The sequence below is a fragment of the Trichechus manatus genome, unplaced genomic scaffold, assembly GCF_000243295.1.
Source record: "Trichechus manatus latirostris isolate Lorelei unplaced genomic scaffold, TriManLat1.0 scaffold00071, whole genome shotgun sequence".
NCBI lineage: Eukaryota > Metazoa > Chordata > Mammalia > Sirenia > Trichechidae > Trichechus > Trichechus manatus.
Window position 1 is genome coordinate 11,775,099 of NW_004444007.1, and position 25,006 is coordinate 11,800,104.

The following is a 25,006-nucleotide window of genomic DNA, read 5'->3' on the forward strand; positions in this document are numbered from 1 at the left end:
CCATAAAACAAAATGGGACTAATGAGGCACAGCAGTCCAGGGACAAGGACTAGCAGGCAAGAGGGGACAGGAAAGCTGGTGATAGGGACCCCAAGGTTGAGAAGGGACAGTGTTGACATGCCATGGGGTTGTTAACCATTGTCATAGGGCAATATGTGTACTAACTGTTTAATGAGAAACTATTTGTTCTGCAAACCTTCATGTAAAAAAAAAAAAGAATTCTCTACGTGAGATCAAATTGACAACAGCAACTCAAAAGTTTTGATGGGAAGCCTAGGGGGCAGTGAGCTAAAGATAATGGTGATGGGATAATTTGGAAAAGGATAGTGAGAACAGCAGCACAACTGGAAGAATGTAATCGATGTCACTGAATTGTACATGTAGAAACTTTTGAAATGGTGTAACTTCGGCTACGTATATTATCACCAAAAAAAAGGTCCTCCAAGGTCAAGAAGGGAGAGTGTTGACATGTCGTGGGGTTGTTAACCAACGTCATAAAACAATTTGTGTACTCAGTGTTTAATGAGAAACTATTTGTTCTGTATACCTTCATCTAAAGTACAACAAAAAAAATTTTTTTTAAAGTTATCTTTTTTCCTTTTTACCATTATTTTTTATTTTTTACATCTTCCTTTCTTATTGTGCTTTAGGTCAAAGTTTATAGCTCAAGTTAATTTCTCATACAAAAATGTATACACATATTGCTATGTGACCCTAGTTGCAAACCCTATAATGTGACAGCTCAGGTTTCCTGTGTCCGTTCAACCAGCTCCTATCCCTTTCTGCCTTCTCATCCGGCCTCCGGACAGGAGCTGCCCATTTAGCCTTGTGTATCTACTTGAACTAAGAAGCACACTCTTCATGAATATTATTTTATGTAAAAAAAAAAAAGTTATTGATATCTAATTCACATACCACACAACTCATCCACAGTGATGGTTAATGTTACGTGACAACTTAACTAGGCTATGGTTTCCAGTTGTTTGGCGAAACACTAGTCTAGTTGCTTTTCCATAATGTAAATGTAATTGAATGTAAATTATAATATAATTACCTTCCATAATGTAATGTAATTAATCAGTTGAAAAGAGAGCTTCCCTAGGGTGTGTTCTACCTCCAGAATATAGAGTAGTCCCCCCTTGTTGGCAGGGGATACGTTCCAAGACCCCCTGCGGATGCCTGAAACTGCAGATTGTTCCGAATCCCGTATATACTATGTTTTTTCCTAAACACATATACCTATGATAAAGTTTAATTTATAAATTAGGCACAGTAAGAGATTAACAACAATAACTGATAGTAAAATAGAACAATTACAACAATATACTGTATTAAAAGTTATGTGAATATAGTCTCTCTCAAAATATCTTATTAATTTGAGGATGTTCACCTTTTCACTTAAAGGAAGCACTTTACAGATTCTCTTTGGCATAACCAAATTGCCAGCATCACTACTCTTGAGCTTTGCCAATATTAAGAAAAATAAGGATTACTTAAACACAAGGATATGATACCCACAACAGTCGATCTAATACCCAAGAGGGCTATGAAGTGACTAATAGGTGAGTATCTTATACAGCGTGGATACCCTGGGCAAAGGGATGGATGATTCATGTCCCTGGCAGGATGGAGTGCAATGGAGCAGGACAGGGCGAGATTTCATCACGCTGCTCAGAATGGCTCACAATTTAAAACTTATGAATTGTTTATTTCTGGAATTTTCCATTTAATATTTTTGGACCGCTGTTGACCTGGGTATCTGTAAACTGCGGAAAGTGAACCCTCAGATGGGGTGGGGAGGAGGGGACTACTGTACATATTTTGGCAGAACTTTGCTCTGCACTCTTCTGTTCTTTGGCCTAGGAATCTTGGGACGCAAGCCAGCAGGAGCCTCCAGCCGGCCAGCTCACCTATGGGTTTTGGACTTGCTAGCCCCCACAATCATGTAAGCCAGCTCCTTGAAGTAAATCTCTCTCTATATATATAAAAACATATATATATACACAGTAGATATAGAGATTTACTTCAAGGTATTGGCTTATACGATTGTGTAAAATACTGTGTATATACTGTGTATATATGTACAGTATATGTATGTTTTAATATATTATATATATATTTGCATAACTGGTTCTGTTCTCTATGAGTCAGAATCTACTCTTGACAGCAACAGGTTTGGTTCTCTAGAGAACCCTAAGATATCCAATTAAAGTGTATGATTCAATATTTTTTAGTACATTATCAGATTCTAGGGGTTAGGACAAGGACATCTTTGGGGGACCATTATTCTGCCTACCACGAATGTCTATTCAAATCCTTTTCCCATCTTTTGACAGGGTTATTTTTTATTATCGAGTTGTAAGAGACCTTTATCTGTCCTGAATGTAAGTCCCTTATCAGATATATGTTTTGCAGATATTTTCTCCCATTCTTCGGGTTGTCTTTTCACTTTCTTTTTTTTTTTAATTTTTTTTTTATTGTGGTAATATCTTTTCAGTTTCTTGAAGCACAAAAGTTTTAAATTTTTATAAAGTCCAATTTATCTTTTTGTTGTTGTTGCTTGTGCATAGCCTAACTCAAGATCATGAGAACTTATTCCTGTTTTCTGAGAGTTTCATAGTTTTAGCTCTTACCTACAAGTCTTTGTACTCTTTAAAATAATCCATTTTGTGATATTTTTGTTACAGCAGCCCTGGGAAACTAAGACAAGAAGTTTTCAAAGCCATGGAAGTGAATGGGATAACACAGGAGGACAGAGAGGTCTCAGGACCAAGTCTTGGGATGCTACATCATTTTTTCCAGTTGTCATCAAGTCATTTCCAACTCATGATGACCCCATGTGTTGAAGAGTAGAACTGTACTCCAGAGGGTTTTCAAGGCTGTGACCTTTTGGAAGCAGATCTCCAGGCCTTTCTTCTGAGGCACCTGTGGGTATATTCAAACACCAACCTTTTGGTTAGTAGCCGAGCACTTAAGCAGAAGAAGGATAAGAAACCAGTAAAGAAAAGGGGAAATACATGCCTCACGAGGACAGAAACTTGTCCGTTTTTTCACTGTTGTTTGCCATTATCTTAAACAGTGCCTAGCATTTAGAAAGCACTCAAAACATATTTATCAAATGATTGTTTTTAATTGGGTGGCCAGTGAGTTAGGGGGTACAAAAACAGGCAAGTATGATATCCCAGATTCCAAGTTAACAACGTATTTTCACAAAGGAAGGACTCTTCCAAGATAAAATGGTGTGAACATACACATACATATATTTTATCTCCCTCCTGAACTCACACTAAAGTATAATAAGAGAATTTTTAAAATATGTATACCCGTAAGTGTGGGAAAACAGTAGAGAAAACAGCAGCAATAAAATTCTGGTAGTTGGAAAGCAGATAGATGGGTGATAACTGACTGGCACACCCAAACTGGCATCGAGGAAAGTTCAAAAATCAACATAATTTGCAACCTCAAATGGCTCAGAAATTGGTAGTACCAGAAAATCTGAAAGTGAGTATGAAGGGGAATTCCTAAATAAGGAAGTGTAGGTAAAAGCTGTTTGAGAAGTATTCAGATCCCTAGATCCTCTACCCCAACTCAGATAAAATAAAGGATGACATGAGATCACGTCTAGAGAATTGCTGAACACAGACACCTTCTTCCCCAGTGCAACTCTCGGAACACTGTAGCCAGACCCTTACGTTCCAGAAAGGAAACTGAAAAACTCTATCGCAAAGAATCTGACCTACCCAAGAGCAACACCTAACGATACTGAGGTCAGAGGTTGCCCTACAAATGGCGCACCCAGATCCCACTTCAGCGAGGCTCAAAGTTGAAGTCTTCCTCACAGGCTTAGCGCTGCCAATCAGTTTTTTAGTCTCGAAATTTCTTAATCATGAACAGAAAGCCAAGGGATTACAAGCCAAATGAAGAAAGTCTCTACCATGGAAGGTGGAGATAAAAATGAAGCAAACGGATAAAAAGGCAACTATGGAGGAGAGAAAAACTTCAAAATGTATCATTAAGTTTTCACCAAAAAAAAGAGAGAAAGAATGTATAGCATGCATGGAAAATAAAACAAGATGCCATTAAAAAAAAGAAAGAAAGAAAGAGTCAGGGACTATAGAAAAGAGCTCTAAAGACATAAAAATAGCAGAAATAAAAACTGAGGGGTGGGTAGGAAGATAAAGTTGAGACAATCTCTCAGAAAGTAGCACAAGAAGTCAAAAATGAAAAACAGAAAAGGAAAGAAAGTTAGAGCACCATTCAGGAAGTCCAGCATCTGAATAATGAGGAAAAGATGTCATTAGAGAAGCAATTTAAGAACATCTCCTGGAACCGAAGAACATTAGATTACAGATAGAAAGGGGCCACAGAAACCAGCACAATGGGCATCTTATTGTAAAATTTCAGAACTCTAAGGAGAAAAGTAACTTTCTAAAAACTTTCACAGAGAATAGAACAAATTATATAGAAAAAACTGAAACTGAAACCCATTGCCGTGGAGTCAATGTCCTATAGGGTCGACTCATAGTGACCCTATTGGACAGGGTAGAACTGCCCCACAGGGTTTCCAAGGAACAACTGGTGGATTCAAACTGTCAGCCGTTTTGGTTAGCAGCTGTAACACGCCATAGCTCTAAACCACTGCGCCACCAGGGCTCCATTACATATGAAGGATCAGAATTATGACAGGCTTAGAAGTCTCTCTTTCAGAGATAAATACTGAATACTTATAAATGAATATTTGTAAATGAAACAATATGATATCTGGAATTTGATTCAAAATAATTAAAAGTTGAGTAGGAAGTGGGGGTAGGCTAAAGGTGTAACAGGATTGGCAATGAGTTGTAAAAGGTGAGTGATGGGTATGTGGGGATTCATTGTGTTATTCTCCCTTTGTAGACACTTAAAATTTCTATAATGCAGAGTGTTATGGATTGAATTATGTGTCCCCAAAATGTGTGTTGGAATCCTACCCTTAAGCCTGTAGATGTAATCCCATTTGGAAATAGGACTTTCTTTGTTATGTTAATGAGGCCATATTTGTGTAAGATGTGTCCTAGACCTAATCACTTCTGAGTTATAAAAAGAGCAGATTAGACACAGAGACACACTCTTGGAGAAGACAGATACCATATGAGGATCATCTACAAGACAAGAAACCAAGGAATGCCCAGGACTACCTACAAGGAAGGAATCAACATGGACTAGACCCTGATTTGGACTTTCAGCCTCCAGGACTGTGAAAAAATTAAGTTCTATTCTTTAAAGCCACCCACTTGTGGTATTTATGTTACAGCAACACTAGGTAACTAAGACACCTTCAAACTTCAAACTTCCACCACCTGTGACTGAAGAGTCTGCTTTGCCTATGAGGATAGTTAAAAGCACCAGGTAGTAACTGCTTTCCAAGATCAGCCTTCAGCCAATGACTGGTAGATAAATACCCCAAACTGTCTTGCTCCAAAATGGCATAATTCTAAGTCTCTTATTCTCACTGTTTCTCAGGATTTTCCAGTACAGTTAAGCTCTGGTTGCCCACCGTGGTAACTGATATACCCTTTCCTTCCCTATCTCATATTCCCCTACCCTACCAATGTTTCCTGGGATCATCTCTTAAATCAACTACGGTACTTGCACTACGATCCTTGTCTCAGGGTCTACTTATGGGGAAGCTCAAACTAAGACAATGACCAGGAGACTCACCTTATCTCAGTTTATATTCTCCTGGGGCTTTTGTGTACAGTGGGATACTGCCCTTTCCTTACAAGGCTAGGTTCACGCTTACCATCAGTTTTTCAAAACCAAGCAATATATTGTTTAAGGAAATATACAAAGACAGCAAGACTATATGGCGTGATTATAAGATAGGTTAGTAGCCATCTTTGGGAGAGAAGGAGGGTACAATCAGGAAGGGGCATCTGGAAGACTTCTAAGGTATTGGGAACATTTTGTTTCTTAACCTCTATATGGCTACACCGGTGCCCACTTTATTATTATTATTCTTTAAACTGTATATCTATGCATATAGATTTTATGTTATTCTGTATATGTGATCTATTTTATAATAAAAATAAAATTTTAAAAAGGAGGAGATGATAAACTATGTCAAATACAAAGGAAAATACATAAATGAGGTAAGAAAATGAAAGAGCAAGTAAGCTGAGAACTGAAAACTGATCATTGTATTTGCCAAAATGGAGGTCTTTGACGAGAGTGGTTTTAGGTGAGGAATAGGAGAAAAACCTGACTGAATAGAGTAAGGAGAAATGAAAATCACTTGCCATGAGGTCACGCTGATGCCTGGCGACCTCCTGTGTGTCAGAGTAGAACTGTTCCATAGGGTTTTCACTAGCTGATTTTTCAGAAGTAGATTGCCAGTCCTTTCTTACAAGGTGCCCCTGGGTGGACTCAAACCTCCAACCTTTTGGTTAGCAGCCAAGCACGATAACCATTTGCACCACCCAGGGACTTCACCAAACCAAACCAAACCTGTTACCGTCAAGTCGATTCCAACTCATAGCGACCCTATGAAAAAGAAAACAAACCCATTGCCATTGAGTCAATTCTAACTCAAATGGAGATGGTGGCTGTAGAAAATTATTTTAAAGAGTTTTGCTCTAAATGGGAAACAGACAAAGAATGATACTTGGGGGGAATTATGGAGTCAGGTGAATTTATTTTTGTTTTAAAATCAGAGCTATTACAGTATATTTGTATACTGATGAGAATGATTCAGTAGAGGGAGAAACTAAACATGCAAGGTTGAGAGTGGGTGGAAGAATTACAGGAACAAAGTCACTGAATAGGCAAGAGGAGAGGGATTCAGTGCCAAAGTAGACTGGCCTTAGATAGAATCAATGGCTGCCTATCCATTGCAATAGGAAGGTAAGACAGAGTATTAGAGTACAGTTACAGGTAGCTTGGTATATTTGGTGATGGAAGTAGGAGGTAGTTCTCTTCAGACTGTTTCTGACTGCTTTGCTTTGAGGAGCTCAAAGCCTAGTGAAGGATATGAACATATAAACAGATAATATAAGTGCATTAAGTTCTGTAATAGAGCTATGCATAGTATTTTATGGAACTCTAGCCTGGTGGTTCAAGAAAGGCTTTATGGGGCAAATGCTGCCTGAGGTGATGAGTCATGGTTCACAAGTGAAGAAAGAAGGAGAAAGCACTCAGGGTAGAGAGATGGGCATTAACAAAGGCACAGAGAGGTCAAACATGGTGTGTGTTATAGATTGAACTGTGCCCTCAAAAAAGATGTGCCATCTCTGTACCAGTAAATGTGACCGTGTTTGGATTTAGGGTCTGTCTCTGAAGATGTTTTCAGTTAAGTTATTGAGGACATACTGGGAATAGGGTGGGTCCAAATCCCTTCTGAGTGGTGTCTTATAAAAGGGTAGAACAAACACAGAGACAGAGTCACACCAGTGGAAGAAGCCATGTGATGATGCATCCATAAGTCGAGGAACGCCAAGGATTGCTGGCAGCCTCCAGAAGCTAGCAGAGAGGCATGGAAGAGCTCTTCTCTCAGAGCCCTCAGAAGTAACCAACATGGCCAATACCCTGATTCGGACTTCTAGCCTCCAGAACTATGGGACAATAAAGTTCTGTTTTTTAAAGCTACCCACTCTATGGTATTTTGTTACTGGGTGTGTAGAATATTAGCATAGAACTGAGCACAAGAAAGTGTTCAATGAATGCTTATTGGTATTAATTACCTGTGTTCTATTAGCATGATCGGAGGCCAGAGACAAAACTAGAAAGTATTAAGCAACTGTTACTCAAGTGTTAGGTTTATTGTTATGAGACAGCAGATTCAAGCAGCAAGGTGATGAAAGCTGTATTCTAAAGAGGCATTGTTGTTGTCGTTAGGTGCTGTCAAGTTGGTTCTGACTTACAGCGACCCTATGTACAACAGAAAGAAACACTGCCTGGTCCTGCGCCATCCTCACAATCATTGCTATGTTTGAGCCCATTGTTGCAGCCACTGTGTCAATCCATCTTGTTGAGAGTCTTCCTCTTTTTTGCTGACTCTAATTTACCAAGCATGATGTCCTTCTCCAGGGATTGGTCCCTCATGATAACATGTCCAAAGTATGTGAGATGTAGTCTCGCCATCCATGCTTCTAAGAAGCATGCTGGCTGTACTTCTTCCAAGACTGATTTGTTTGTTCTTCTGGCAGTCCATGGTATATTCAAGATTCTTCACCAACGCCATAATTCAAAGGCATCAATTCTTCTTCACTCTTCCTTATTCATTGTCCAGCTTTCACAAGCATATAAAGCAACTGAAAACATCATGGCTTGGGTCAGGCGCACCTTAATTCTTAAAGCAACACCTTTGCTTTTCAACACTTTCAAGAGGACTTTTGCAGCAGATTTGCCTAATGCAATACGTCGTTTGATTTCTTGACTGCTGCTTCCATGGGCGTTGACTGTGGATCCAAGTAAAATGAAATCCTTGACAACTTCAGTCTTTTCTCCATTTACCATGATGTTGCTTGTTGGTCCATTTGTGAGGATTTTTGTTTTCTTTTGTTGAGGTGTAATCCATACGGTAGGCTGTGGTCTTTGATCTTCATCAGTAAGTGCTTCAAGTCCTCTTCACTTTCAGCAAGAAAGGTTGTGTCATCTGCATAACGAAGGTTGTTAATCCTGATGCCGCGATCTTCTTCATATAGTCCAGCCTCTCGGATTATTTGCTCAACATACAGATTGAATAAGTATGGTGAAAGGATACAACCTTTCCTGACTTTAAATCATGCAGTATCTCTTCGTTCTGTTAGAATGACTGCCTCTTGGTCTACGTACAGGTTTTGCATGAGCACATTTAAGTGTTCGGGAATTCCCATTCTTCGAAATGTTACCTATAATTTGTTATGATCCACACAGTTGAATGCCTTGGCATAGTCAATAAAACACAGGTAAGCATATTTCTGGTATTCTCTGCTTTCAGCCAAGATCCATATGACATCAACAATGATATCCCTTGTTGCATGTCTTTTTCTGAATCTGGCTTGAATTTCTGGCAGTTCCCTATCTATGTACTGCTGCAGCCACTTTTTAATGATCTTCAGCAAAATTTTACTTGTGTGTAATATTAATGATATTGTTCAATAATTTCTGCATTCAATTGGATCATCTTCCTTTGGAAAAGGCATAAATATGGATCTCTTCCAGTGGGTTGGCCAGTTAGCTGTCTTCCAAATTTCTTGGCATAGACGAGTGAGCACTTCCAGCGCTGCATCTGCTTGCTGAAACATCTCAGTTGGTATTCTGTGAATTCCCGTAGCCTTGTTTTTCACCAATGCCTGCAGTGCAGCTTGGTCCTCTTCCTTCAGTACCATCAGTTCCTGATCACATGCTACTTCCTGAAATGAAAAGGTATTAAGGACCTGAAAATTTTAGGAAACAACCAAGGCAGTAAATTCCTTAGCATCTCAAATGCTTCTCCTACCAACTGACTTCTGTGCTCAGTCCTAGGAACATTCTGGCTGACTCACAGTTTGCAAATTATTTTTGAACTAAGACTGAGTCTGCAGGACATAAGCAATCAGCCTTGGCTGACATTTCATATGTTTAATTTAGCAATGTCTATCTTTATTAATTTGCTAATTCATGCTACAAAGATAAAATGTTTAAGCACCCACTTGTATAGAACTATTTATGCAAAACAGTCCTTGTGATGTTTGTCATCCAGCAGAAGAGGCAGATGCTAAATAAATATGTACACAATTAAATATATAAATGACATTTTTATATGGCACAAAATCCTGCTATATGACACAACCAGAAGGTTCAAATATTTCATTACCATTAAGGTCAGCCTCAATCTTAAAAATACTTCCTAAGTACAATAGTAATTTTTGCTGCATATTAAAAAGAAGACTGGAGCTCTGGTGGCACAGTGGTTAAGTGCTACAGCTGCTAACCAAAAGGTAGGCGGATCAAATCCAACAGCCGCTCCTTGGAAATGCTATGGGGCAATTCTACTCTGTCCTATAGGGTCGCTATGAGTCAGAATCGACTCAGCAGCAATGAGTTTGGTTTACTGTAAACAAGGAGGGGGGACTATTTTGGTCTTTTTGTTCATTTGTAATGAAAACACTACTATTCACTTATTCGTGTGAAACTCTAAATTTTTATTTGAGGTGAGTCCAACCCTATCGGACAAACTTTCAGCATTAGAAAAATGACAGAACATATTACAGGGGAAGTATAAGACCATATAGATTCATTTCCTTTTAAGTCTGAAAAAAAGGAGTCTTTGACTCAAATGGAGCTTCTGTTTGGTGAATTAATAGGTCACCATAACCAAATGATTATAAGTCACAATTTAACTGAAAACCAGAAGGGTAAAAATAGCAAAGACTAAACATATAATATCCTTCTTTCTTCATCTTTGCTTGAAAGTGCGTCTTTCCTGAACTATGAATCACTGCCACAGACCTTGAAAATTGTTCCATAAGAGAGAAGTACAGAGCAGCAGTAATGCTGTCATTGTGCACTTCACTGCTAAGGAGGGAAAAGGTGTACAGTCTACTGTTTGGGGAATTCTCCTTCCCCACAAGTTGCATAAAATGGAAACTAATGTTCGGAGAGAAATATTCCATGTCATTTCACTTTACCTTCATAGAACAAACGTAATGACTATACTAACAGAAGGCAAGGTCTGATTGCCTCCTAGCTTTCTTGACTTTGAGTCCTGGGTATTGTCATAACCAACAACTTCACAGACCTTTCAACATCTCAAACCAAGGAAGTAAATGAAAGCATGGTACATAAAAGTTACACTTTTTGTTTGATATATTGGCAACCATTGCTACTCCGTAAGCCTGGAAATAAAATGAGTAGGGCTTCAATTTTGAACCAGAATAAAAATGAAAGTTTTTCTTTCAAGACTCAGCTTGATTTACTATGGAATATTCTCAAATTCCCAGATTAATAATTGTTTTGTTAACCAAAAGTTTCCAACATTGTTAAAAAGCATAAACTAGTTGCCGTCGAGTTGACTCTGACTCACGGCAAGAGTAGAACTTAGCTCTATAGTGTTTTCAGTGGCTGATATTTTGGAAATAGATCACCAGGTCTTTCTTCTGAGGTACCTCTGGGTAGGCTTGAACCACCAGTCTTTTCTTTAGCAGCCAAATACATTAAGCATTTATACCACCCAGAACACACCACTATCTAAAGTCTATGTATATACTTTATCTTTGAAATTTTTTAAATTCTTTTAAGTTTCTATTTTATATATTCTTTTTGATAAAAATTAGTATTGACTTTTTAACTTTTCTCCTATGACATTTTTCTTTCCATATGTGAAACGAAAGTTGCAATACTTGACAGCTTCTTCAAAATCACATAGAGTTGAGTATCATTTATTTTCTTGTTTGCCTTCCCAATAATAATAATGGGGGAATAATGAACTTGTGGGGGAAATTATTATTACTTTTTATTTCTTTGCTCTCTTTTGGCTAATTCAAGGTGCAGCAGCAACACCTAGTGGACGTTTCAGCTCTTATCAGTGAAGAGGCATCTCACTCCCTTTCAAAGTATGAAGTTGACTTGTTTTGAGACGTGCAATTCGTATAGTTATTAATGATGACTACATTTTTAATAGATTTACCTCTGGTAATAAAACTGGTGTGGGTTTATAGAGCTCACTTAATATAATGAATGAGAATGGGCCTCACAGATGTTGAATACTTAAAAGAGAGGTATTCTGAAGTAAGAGTGAAGATACACATATAGTCTGTGCTTCAAATTTAGGATGTCATAATAATTATTTTCTAAAACATACTTTATAAAGGAAGCACAGCCGATGCCTGTATCACTAGCACTAATTCTCAGAGTTAAGCCATTCATTCTCACTCACATTCCTGTAAATTTACGGAAAGGTACCTAATAGAGGCAATGGGGCTGCTTAAATCAAGGCACAAAGGAGAAAATAACTCATCCTAGAATTTGATATGTAAGTGCAGGGAGCAAGGGAAAAAGGCTATGCTAATAGCAACGTTCTCATTTTCTTTTGCCACAGTAAGGTTGGATCTGTCACACATTCAGTTATAGTCATGGTGGGAGCAAAGATTTTACACAGTCATGGAGACACATGAATAGCTGTCATCTAAACCAAAAATACAGTATTTAATATAGTTCTAATACTCTCATCACTTTTTCCCCCAGAATAATTTAACCTCACTGACTCTGTGCACAACTACGCTGCTAGATTGGGATTAGAGACAAGCTGATAACCCAGAAAGGCACAGCTATAAAGAAGGGGCAACTCACCTGTGGCTCCATGCTTTGGAGGCTTCATACAGCTTGTTCCTAGGATCTAACTCACAGGAAATATTCAAGATTTAGAATGGTTCAGGGTAGGAAGGAGTTAAGTGGAATCATTTGCAAAAGGTTAAAAAAAAAAGTACAAAAGTATTTCTATAGTGCTCAATCACGTAACCATTCATTTAGTCAATCCAACATTTCTCAGTTAGCTTCTGTGTTGGGTTGAATAGTGTCCCCCCAAAATTCATGTCCTTCTCAGAACCTCAGAATGTGACCTTATTTGGAAATAGGGTCTGTCTTAGTCATCTAGCACTGCTATAACAGAAATACCACAAGTGGATGGCTGTAACAAAGAGAAATTTATTTTCTCACAGTGTAGTAGGCTAGAAGTCCAAATTCAGGGCATCAGCTCCAGGAGAAGGCTTTCTTTTTCTGTCGGCCTTCTCATCAATCTTCCCCTGGACTAGGATTTTCTCTGCGCAGGGACCCCGGGTCCAAAGGATGCTCCCAGCACTGCTTTCTTGATGGTTTGATGTCCCCCACTCTCTGCTTGCTTCCCTTTCCTTTTATCTCTTGTAAGATAAAAGGTGGTGCAGGCCACACCCCAGGGAAACTCCCTTTACATTGGATCAGGGATGTGACCTTAGTAAGAGTGTTACAATCCCACCCTAATCCTCTTTAACATAAAATTACAATCACAAAATGTAGGACAACCACACAATACTGGGAATCATGGCCCAGCCAAATTGATACACACATTTTTGGGGGGACATAATTCAATCCATGATAGAGTCTGTGATGATGTAATTAGTTAAATTAAGATAAGATTATACTGGAGTAGGGTAGGCACTACTCCAATATGAATGGTGTCCCTACAAGAACAGAAGAGACACAGAAACAGAGAGCTTCATGTGACAAAGGAGGCAGAGATTGCAGTGACAAGGGAGGCAGACATTGCAGTGACAATGGGGGCAGAGATTGCAGTGATTCATCTACAAACCCAGGTAGGCCAAGGATTGCCAGCAACACCAGAAGCAAAGAGAAAGGCATGAAACTGATTGTCCCCTAGAGCCTTCAGAGTGACTGTGGCCCTGCCAACACCTTGATTTTGGACTTCTGGTTTCCAGAACAGTTAAAGAATAAATTTTTGTTGTTTTAAGCCACCCAGTTTGTGGTAATTTATTACAGCATCTATAGAAAACAAACACAACTTCTATGCACAAAGCACTGATCTGTGCACTCTGGGCTATAGCAGGGATCAGGCATATTTTTTGTTTGGCCTGAGAGCTAAGAACGGTTTTTACATTTTTAAAGATTACAAACAAAAACAACAAAAAACAAGCAAGAATACATAACAAAGATGTACGTGTCACACAAAGCTAAAATATAAAATATATAATATCTGGCTTTTTACAAAACAAGTTTGCTGACTTCTGCTGTATATAGAGATTAATCCCTCAATGAATTCATAGTCTAGAAGAGAAACTAAGACAGTAAAAATAATAACAACAATAATAAACATAACCTCATTTTTAAAACATTTACTGTGCGCCTACCACTGGGTTAAGTATACTACATTATCTCATTTCATCTTCATGAAAAACCTATGAGGTAGGTACAATTATTATCAGCATTTTACCAATGAAAAATCTAAGACTTGGGAAGGTTAACAACCAAGATCCCAGAAATGATTAAAGCTGGAATTAAAATCCAGGCTCTCTGATCCAAAGCATTTAGCCACTATATCAACTGCTTGAACACTCAGCTCAGGTACACAAGGTAGGCAAAAGGTAGAAAGTGGCAGGTATCCCAAGGTATCCCAAGAAATATAAAAGATAGCATGCTGTGGAAAAATAGTGGCAGATAACACTTCCAGAGCAATATTCAGGGAGAAGTTCATGGATAAGACACCTTTTAAACTGGCCCTTGGAAGGTGGGAAGGATTTAGGTATGTGGCGACCAGCTAAGAACAACCTAGAGGCAGAAGCACTTGGGGAGTGTTGGCGGAACCGTGAGTGATCCTGTTCAACTGAAGTACTGGGAAATCCATAGGAAAGCTAGATTAGAGATAGATCATGGATGATGCTGAATGCTGAACTAAGGAAAAAAAGGGAATTTAAATAAATGAGAACAATTGAGTGTTTATGGCTAAGGAATTGACACAATCAGCCCTGTACTTTAGGGAGATTAATCTGGCTATGATGCACTGGGGAGCCCTGGTGGAACAGTGGTTAATACCCCTGCCGCTAACCGAAAGGTCGGCAGCTTAAATCCACCAGGCGCTCCTTGGAAACTCCGTAGGGCAGTTCTGCTCTGTCCTATACGGTTGCTATGAGTCAGAATCGACTCAACGGCAATGGGCGCGATGCATTGAATGGATTAGAGGAATAGGACCTAGAGGCATAAAATAAATTAAACCAATAAAACCAGTTGCCTTTGAGTCCGTTCCTACTCATGGCCACCCCATGCGTGTCAGAGAACTCTGCTCCATAGCGTTTTCAGTGGCTGATTTTTCAGAAGTAAATCACCAGGCCTTTCTTCCAAGGTGCCTCTGGGTGGGCTCACCTTTCAGTTAGCAGCCAAGTGTGTTAACCATTTGCACCACCCAGGGCTGCCTCAAAAATAAATTAGGAAGCTATTATGGATAATCCAGGTCTGAGATGATGGGATCTGAACTAGAGACGGTGAGAACAGAGTGGTGAAGAGAAAGAGTTGTTAAGGTTTCCACCTATGTTCCTTCCAAAGTCATTAAGTAAATCAAAGAAGTAAGGGGTAAACCACCTGGCAACAACACCCTTCTGCCTGCTTCCACAGGCATCTCGGTTAAATAACACCTTTTTACGACATTGTCGCTCTAATCCGTCCCCAGCCTTGTGCCCACACTCCCACCTGTGCACGCACACACACACACCAGTTGTACTGACTAAAGTTCCTCTCCTGATAAAAGTTATTACTTGATGTTTATTTTTAATGGAATTTCATATGAATAAAAATGTCAATGTTTTAGGGCTGAGTAGGGAGGTGGAGGGAATACTGTCCACACTGTAATCTACCAGCTCTGCATTCCACAGGAATTTTCCTCTAAAAGGTTGTGTGATCTCTACACTAATCAATAGCTCACACTTCCTGACCTATAAGCCTTGGTTTGGTGGATCAGTCAACTCGTCACTTAAAAAATTTAGTGCCAATTCAGCAACGGAAATAAGTAAAAATTCGGTCTCTGCCCTCAAGAAGCTAAGAGTTTAATACGCAAATGGAATATATATACAAATGAATACAGAACATTTTAGTAAAGCCACAAGTTGATACCCTCAAATTATACTTGTTTGGAACACTTCAGGAATTAATTTTTTTTTGAATAGCTGGATTATCTGAACAGGTGAATTTACCCACCCTCTCACTCCTTCTTTAAATATCTAAACTCTGTTGTTGTTTTGAATAGAAAATTTCTTTAAAATATTCTACTCACTACCAGGATGTCTTAAACAATGTCTGGGCCTCATTCATGGAACTGGGACAGACTGGTGGCCAGGCTACCCTAAAGATCAGCATATGGTTTGGTAAATCCTTAACGTGAAGCCAAGCTTGGAAGCACATTGTTACCTTGAGATTGTCTAGGAATGCTTCAAGCCAAGGAGGAGAGATGAAAATGTGGCTGTTTATCAATCTCAAAAGCCAGGAGAGGCTCTATTCAGCACTGAGGTGAAAAAGAAGGATTAGGACCCAAACCATACCAGTGTTGGGAGCCGAGAGATGGAGAGAATGGAATGTGGAGGGCATGGAGCTGGCGAGGTGAGGCGTTTCAAGGCAGTAGGACCTTGTGCAGTGAATGTTTAGTGACGTCTGGCCCGATCTGCCAGGGGGAGAGAGCTCCTAACAGGCGGTGCCAAACTGGCCAGTCACAGTCTACTGACCATAAATGCATTCTGGATTGGTAGAGGTTACAGGACCCTGGTACTAACAAATCTAAATACATATGTGCTGAAACCAAACCGAAAACCAAACCCGTTGCCCTTGACTTGATTCCGACTCATGGTGATCCCAGAGTAGAACTATTCCATGGAGTTTTCTTGGCTGTAATCTCTGCAGAAGCAGATCACCAGGTGTTTCTTCCGTGGTGCCACTGAGTGAGTTCAAACCACCAACCTTTAGTTAGAAGATAGGCACAAATCATTTGCACCACCCAGGGACCTCATCTATGCTGAAAGGATCACAAATAGTAAAAAAGCTAACATAATCAAATAAGATTAACCAGGTACATTCTCTAAGGAGTGAATCTTGACTCAGATTTTGAAGCTCATGTTCCGGGCCCTCTTTGTTGACTCATGTGGTCTAATTCACGACAACCAGCTATGGGCTCCCTTCTGCCCCAATGTGCCCTTGAATCCCAAGTCCCACTACCCTGAGTGCTATGTTTGCATGAATCATCGTTGAGCCTACAAGGAAAGGATTCCAGTAAAGACAGCAAGCAGGCTTGTTAGAGGAGCTGTTCTGGGGGCTATATGGTTACTCACTGGACGCTGCTTATTTCTCTGTGTGGGTTTACAATGCAGCAGCTGTGTTTCAATTTCTCCTGTAAGGCTAGCTGCAGAGAAAAACCATCAATTAAAACCGACAAAAAGAGACCACAGATTACTTTACCAGTTACCCCCAAGTTGACAGTCTATAGATTACAACCAAATCTTAAAGTGTTTTGCTGGTCAATTCTATTATTCTGTAGCTCTTAAGTGTCTATTTGAAGACCCAAAGCAGGTGATGTTTTCGGCCGAGATCCAGAGTTTAAAACTTGTGTTATGTAGTGTAAGCTTACCTACAGTATTATGAGAATTTCTGTTAAGCTTTTGGGGGTTTGGTCTGTATGCTGTCACCCCTTATTTTCAAAGAATACATTTTCATAATGGTGTTTCCCATGCATACAGCCCATTGTCGGCCACTTCTACCCTGAGTTATTTATAAACTGCTGTCAAACTCTCAAATTTTTGGCATCACAGCATACTGAACTTGCTTCTTTCCCTGATCTCTGTTGCTATGAAGAAACAGATGATGACAAAAATTCAAGAGGTCCCAGGTGGGTTTGTGCGGTAGGAGAGAGCTTGTGGGGAGAAAGGAGGGACTGGAGAGTAGAGACATGAACACAGTTCCTGGAAAAGTACTCTGCACAGGAGTCATTCCATTGTGCGGCACCGTAGCGGTGTGAGCCTGTAAGGAGAGAGCTGGCTGTGTGCCACAAGCAGGGCTAGTCACTGGGAAAGCGTGGTGATCCCTGTAGACTGACAGCAGGAGTTTGTAATGCCTCTTCAAAATGCTGTCAAGAGGCTTCTTTGCCCGTAAATGAATCCTTGGGCTACTGAAGGGGCAAACAAATTCACACCTGCAGGTAAGCCTGCAGGCGAGAAGTATGGAAAAAGGGTATTCTCTTCCCTGTATCTAGGAGACCTGGGTTCTAGTTCTGGTTTTACTAATAACTGGCTGTGTGGCCCAGGGCAAAGTTACTTAACATCTCTGAGTTTCAGTATGTTTTATGAATAAAGAGAGGTGTGATCAATAAGGTCGCGTGTCAACTTGGCTGGACCATGATTCTCAGTGGTTTGGCAGTTATGATGTAGTTTGACAGTTGTATAATGATGTAATCACTTCCATGATGAGATCTGATTTAACGTGATCACCTCCATGATGGAATCTGCTGTGAGTGGCCAATCAGTTGAAAGACAGTTTCCTTGGACATGTGGCCTGCATCCAATATAGGTAGACCTTCTGGCAAGGCTTGTGGGCTTTTGCTTGCTCTGGATCCTGCAGCTGGCTCCTGTTTGTCTGACCTCCAGTTCTTTGGACTTGAGCTAGCAGCTTACCTGCAGTCTTGCCTGCCAATCTTGGGATTTATCGATCTTCGCAGCCTATGTGCAAGAGCCCTGCTGTCTGACCTGCCAGTCTTGGATTTGCCAGCCCCACCCAGGGACTTGTGACTTTCCAGCCTCCACAACCACGTGAGCCATTTCCTTGATATAAATCTTTCTTTATATATATTTATATGCTTTACTGGTTTTGCTTCTCTAGAGAACCCAGCCTAAGACAAGGGAGATCTGAGTAAATAATCCCTTCTGACTTTAAAATTTCACAAGCCTATACTCTATCCTAACACTCATCTGTCAGTTTGTTTTACTGTGCTTACCTTAGTGTTGTTATGATGCTGGAAGCTATGCCACCAGTGTCTCAAATACCAGCAGGGTCTCCCATGGTGGACAGGTTTCAGCAGAGCTTCCAGACTAAGACAGACTAGGAAGAAGGGCCTGGCGATCTACTTCCGAAAATTAGACAATGAAAACCTTATGAGGATCACAACAGAATATTGTCCAATAATAGTGCTGGAAGATGAGGCCTTTAGATTGGAAGGCACTCTAAATACACAGTGGCCATAACAATGGAGTGAAGCATACCAATGATTGTGACAATGACACAGGATCGGGCAACATTTTGTTCTGTTGTACACAGGGTTGCCACAAGTCAGAGCCAACTTGACAAACAACGAAAACAATTTCCCTGTATCTAGGAAACCTGGGTTCTGTTTCTGGTTTTACAGATAACAAGCTGTGCTGCCCAGTGAAAATCACTTAACATCTATGAGCTCCAGTTATGTTTTGTGAATAAAGAGGGAATCTGGGTAAATAATCCCTTCCGACTCTAAAATGCCATGGTCCTATAATCTATCAGTTTATCTGGTAGCTGTGCTAGAATTGAGAGTCTGGTGCTGTGGTTTTTCTAAAGCTTCTTTTGTCTAGTGATTTCTACAATTGCGCCAAGTCCTGTAGTTTGTGGGATTAACAGGAGACACAAAATAACTGTGCGTCATCAGAGACGAAGAGTTTGGAAAAGACATTTCCCCCCAAACTAAATTAAATATCACTGCTCAAAAATAATAAAATGCTATAGAAAGAAAATATCAACGCCACCACAAATCAACATCTGAGAATCAGCCCTAGAAAGCATCTGGAAAAGAGCATTAAGTTAACAAACCACTAGATAAAATGTTTGATTTCCCAGTCACTGATGTGACTAACTGCAAAAGCAGTTAAAAGGTCTTACAAGGAATAATATCTTGGCACTGGATGAACAGCAAGGAACCCAGCTGCTTGCCCTTGCTGTATAACAAGCGCCAATGTATATATGCAATCCACACAGTCTGCTGAGCACTGGGACAGCAAACTGCCCACCGTGATGAAAAGTTCTGATTGGGCAGGAGTGATCAGGCTACTGGGACTAAATAATAGGCAAATGCCTTTCTTTTACTACAACAGCCCACTTCCAGGGCGAGTTTCTTGTGAAATGTTCTTTCTTGGTGTATATATTCATTCATTTGCTTTTACTAGAAATTTATATCATGGCCTGGAAAGAACTTCTATTTCCAGGCAAGAGTCCCTCTAAACCATACCAGATGTTGGAAATGCTAGGAGACTGGTCTAAAAAGAAAAGGGGGAGGGGATTTCGACAAGAACTATTATCAGCGACAGACAGAAAAGGAAAGGGACCATAGGTGAGTGAACATGAAGGGAGATAAGCAGGTAACAGGCTAACGCAAGATGATGTGAATCCTTCAAACTTCCCACTTCAAGGACCATAGGAGCATATCCACCCTACAAATGAGATTTTGAAAGAGACTAAGGTCAAGACACAAAACGAAGGAAAAGGAAGGAGTGTTCAGACATCCAGACAAAGTGTTTATTTGCAATGCTGCTTAGGCATTCATTGAAATCAGCAGTTCTTCAGAATTTAGAAGAAGTCCGATTAACTTTGCTATCATGCGGTCAACAATTAATTATTGCACTCCTTGTAAGTATCAAACAAGGTTTTTAGTGGGTGGGGAGCGGGAATAATGATGAGCAAAAACGGACATGGTCTCTGCTCTCTTGGAGACAAATTATTCAGGTAATCTCATGAATAAAAGATCAATTACCACCTACAATTAGTGTTATGAAAACAAAAAAAGATACGTAGAAGGATTTCTTATCTTTCCTTTACTTACACGCTGCAAAGTGTCCCTGGGTGGTACAAATGGCTGCTGCTTATCTGAAGGTTGATGGTTAGAATCTACCCAGAGGCACCTCGGAAGACAGGCCTCATGATCTGCTTCTCAAAAGTCACAGCCTTGAAAACCTTATGGAGCACAGTTCTGCTCTGCGCACGCGGGGTTGCCATGAGTTCAAATTGACTCGATGGCAATGAACGACTACAATAACAAGACACTGGGAAGAACAGACAATCTTCCAATAACCACAAAAATAAATATAAAATTGTGACTGTGATCAGTGCTACAAAAGAGAAGAAGATGATTCTATGAGAAAAAAAAATTAGAGGAATTGAACTTGTCAGAAAGGTAAGAGATAGTTTACCTGAGGAAGGGATAATCAGATTTTAATCTGGCTGATGAGCAGAATTTAATTAGGTGAAGGAGGGAGGGCCTGGGATGGAGGTGGGGAAGAGCCGTCCAGGAAAAGATGAAAGGAAAGGGTAGCCAAAGAATCACAACAAGAGCATGTTAGAAATAGAGAGTACTCTGATGAAGCATGCTCCAAAGTAAAACTGGAAAATAACTGTAGGCACTAAATTTGCAGGAATCTATTAGTCCCTGAGCCCTGGTGGTGCAGTGGTTAAGTACTCAGCTGCTAACCAAAAGGTCCGCAGTTCAAAATCACCAGCTACTCCACGGAAGAAAGATGTGGCAGTCTGCTTCTGTAAAAATTTAACAAGCATTGGAAACCTTATGGGGCAGTTCTACTCTGTCCTGTGGGGTTGCTATGACTTGGAATCGACTCAGTTGCAACGAGTTTGGGTTTTGCTTTATTAGGTCCTTGAGTGGAGCAAATAATTTGAGCTTGACTGCTAACCTAAAGGTTGGCAGTTTGCTCAGCGGCACCATGGAAGAAAGGCCTGGCAATCTACTTCCGTAAGACTACAGCCACTGAAAACTCTATGGAGCACAGTTGTACCCTGAAACACAAAGGGTCACCATGAATCAGAGTTGACTCAACGGCAATTGGTTTTGTTTGGTTTTATTTTTGTTTTTATTGTGGTGAAAAGACATACAACAAAACATTCAGTAATTCAACAATTGTAATAATTCAGTGACATTGATTACATTGATTACTTCCTGTGTGCAACCAATATGGATATGCTTTTCCAAAGTACTCCACTACCATTAACATAACATAAACTCAATGCCCCCTAAGCAAAAACTTTGTCTTTCCCCCTACCTCCCAGCCACTCATAATCCTTGGTTTCTATATACTTCATATAAGTGAGATCATACAGTAATTGTCCTTATGCGACTGACTGACTTCCCTCAGCATGACATTTTCAAGGTTTACCCGCGCCGTGGCATACATCAGGACTTCCTTTCTCTTTAGGGTCGGCTGCTGTGTATACACACATTTTGTTTATCCATTCATCTGTAGATGGACATTTCAGTTGTTTCCACATTTTGGCAGTTGTGAAAAGTTCTGCAATGAACACTGGTGTACAGGTTTCTGCTTACGTTTCTGCCTTCACTTCTTCTGGCTATATACCTAGGATTGGGATTACTAGGTCATATGATAGTTCTATGTTCAACTTTTTGAGGAACTGCCAAACTGTTTTCCACGGTGGCAGTGCAATTTTACATTTCCAGCAGCAATGGATGAGGGTTTTACTTTCCCCACAACCTCAGCAACACCTTTTTAATCATAGCCATCCTAAACCAAACTCAATCCTAATCCACTGCTGTCGAGTCAGTTTCGACTCACAGCGACCCTACAGGACAAAGCAGAACTGCCTCATTGGGTTTCCAAAGCTGTAAATCTTTACGGAAGCAAACTGCCACATCTTTCTCGCGCAGAGTGGCTGTTTGGTTCCAACTGCTGACTTTTCGGTTAACAGCTGAGCACTTTAACCACTGCACCACCAGGGCTCCTATAGCCATTCTGTTGATGTTGTTGTTAGGTGCCATTGAATTGATTCCGGCCTGTAGCGACCCTGTGTACAACACAAAGAAAGCCTGGCCAGTCCTGCACCATCCTCACAATCGTTGCTATGTTTGAGCCCATTGTTGCAGCCACTGTGTCAATCCATATTGTTGAGAGTCTTCCTCTTTTTTGCTGACTCTCTAATTTACCAAGCATGATGTCCTTCTCCAGGGATTGGTCCCTTATGATAACATGTCCAAAGTATGTGAGACGTAGTCTCGCCATCCATGCTTCTAAGGAGCATTCTGGCTGTACTTCTTCCAAGGCAGATTTGTTTGTTCTTCTGGCAGTCCATGGTATGTTCAAGATTCTTCACCAACGCCATAATTCAAAGGCATCAATTCTTCTTCAGTCTTCCTTATTCACTGTCCAGCTTTCACACGCATATGAGGTGAGTGGCTTGGGTCAGGTGCACCTTAATTCTTAAAGTGACACCTTTGTTTTTTAACACTCTGAAGAGATCTTTTGCAGCAGATTTGCCTAATGCAATGTGTCATTTGATTTCTTGACTGCTACTTCCATGGGTGTTGATTGTGGAATCTAGTAAAATGAAATCCTTGACAAATTCAATCTTTTCTCCATTTATCATGATGTTGCTTATTGGTCCAGTTGTGAGGATTTTTGTTTTCTTTATGTAGAGGTGTAATCCATACTGAAGGATGTTGTCTTTGATCTTCATCAGTAAGTGCTTCAAGTCCTCTTCACTTTCAGCAAGCAAGGTTGTGTCATCTGCATAACACAGGCTGTTAATGAGTCTTCCTCCAATCTTGATGCCCCGTTCTTCCTCATAGAGTCCAGCTTCTCGAATTATTTGCTCAGCATACAGATCGAATAAGTATGGTGAAAGGACACAGCCCTGACGCACACCTTTCCTGACTTGAAACCACGCAGTATCCCCGTGTTCTGTTCGAACGACTGCCTCTGGGTCTAAGTACAGGTTCCTCATGAGCACAGTTAAGTGTTCTAGAATTCCCATTCTTTGCAATGTTATCCATAATTTATTATCATCTACACAGTTGAACGCCTTTGCATCAATAAAACACAGGTAAACATCTTTCTGGTAGTCTTTGCTTTCAGTCATGATCCATCTGACATCAGGAATGATATCCCTCGTTCCGCATTCTCTTCTGAATCCAGCTTGAATTTCTGGCAGTTCCCTGTCAATGTACTGCTATAAACCGCTTTTGCATGATCTTCAGCAAAATTTTACTTGTCGGTGATGTTAATGATATTGTTCAATAATTTCCACATTCTGTTGAACTGCCTTTCTTTGGAATGGGCACAAATATAGATCTCTTCCAATCTGTTGGCCAGGTAGCTGTCTTCCAAATTTCTTGGCATAGACGAGTAAGCGCCTCCAGCACTGCAATCAATTGTTGAAACACATCAATTGATATTCCGTCAATTCCTGGAGCCTTGTTTTTCACCAATGCCTTCAGTGTAGCTTGAACCTCTTCCTTCAGTACAATAGGTTCTTAATCATATGCTACCTCCTGAAATGTTTGAACATCAACCAACTCTTTTTGGTAAAGTGACTTTGTGTGTAATCTATTTCATGCCCATTCAGTTGTTGTTGTTAGGTGCTGTCGAGTGGGTTCTGACTCATAGCAACCCCACGCACAACAGAACGAAACAGTGCCCAGTCCTGCCCCATCCTCACAGTTGTTGTTATGCTTGAGCCCATTATTGCAGCCACTGTGTCAATCCATCTTGTTGAGGATCTTCCTTTCTAGTGGGTATGAAATGATATCTCATTGTGGTTTTGATTTGCATCTCCCTGAAGAGCTCAGCTGTTAACCTAAAGGTCAGCAGTTCGAATCCACGAGCTGCTCCTTGGAAATCCTATGGGACAGTTCTTCTCTGTGCTATAGGGTCACTATCAGTCAGAATCGACTTGATGGCAACACTTTTTTTTTTTTGGAACAGCTAATAGGGGCCCTGGTGGCACAGTGGTTAAGCATTTGGCTGCTAACCAAAAGGTCGGCAGTTCAAATCCACCAGCCATTCCTTGAAAACCCTATGAGGCAGTTCTACTCTGTCCTAGAGGGCCACTATATTTGGAATTGACTCAATGATAACGATTTTTTTGTTTGTTTTGGATTTAAAGAACGTAATTTTTTTTCTCGTTCAAAAATTTATAGACAAATTGCTTTGTGACATTGGTTGCAGTTCCTGCATTGTGTCAGGACTCTCCTCCTTTCCTTTCCACCCTGGGTTCCCCATATTCATTCATCCAGTTTTCCTGTCCCTTCCTGCCTTCTTGTCTTTGCTTTTGGGCAGGTGTTGCCCATTTGCTCTGGTATACTTGATTGAACTAAGAACAATGTTCCTTGCGTGTGTTATTTATTTATTTTTTATTGCCCTGTCTAATCTTCGGCTGAAAGATGGACTTCAGGAGTGGCTTCAGTTCTGAGTTAGCAGAGTGTCTGGGAGCCATAATCTAGGGGGTTCCTCCAGTCTCTGTCACACCAGTAAGTCTGGTCTTTTCTTGAATGCATGATTTTGAATGTTATTCTATGTTTTTGTCCTGCTGTGTCCGGGATCCTCTATTGTGATCCCTCTCGGAGCAGTTGGTGGTGGAAGTTGGGCCCCATCTAGTTCTTCTGGGCTCAGGCTGGTGAAGGCTGTGGTTCATGTAGTCCATTAATCCTATGGACTAATATTTCCCTTGTGTCTTTGGTTTTCTTCATTCTCGTTTGCTCCAGACGGAATGGGACCAATAGATGTATCTT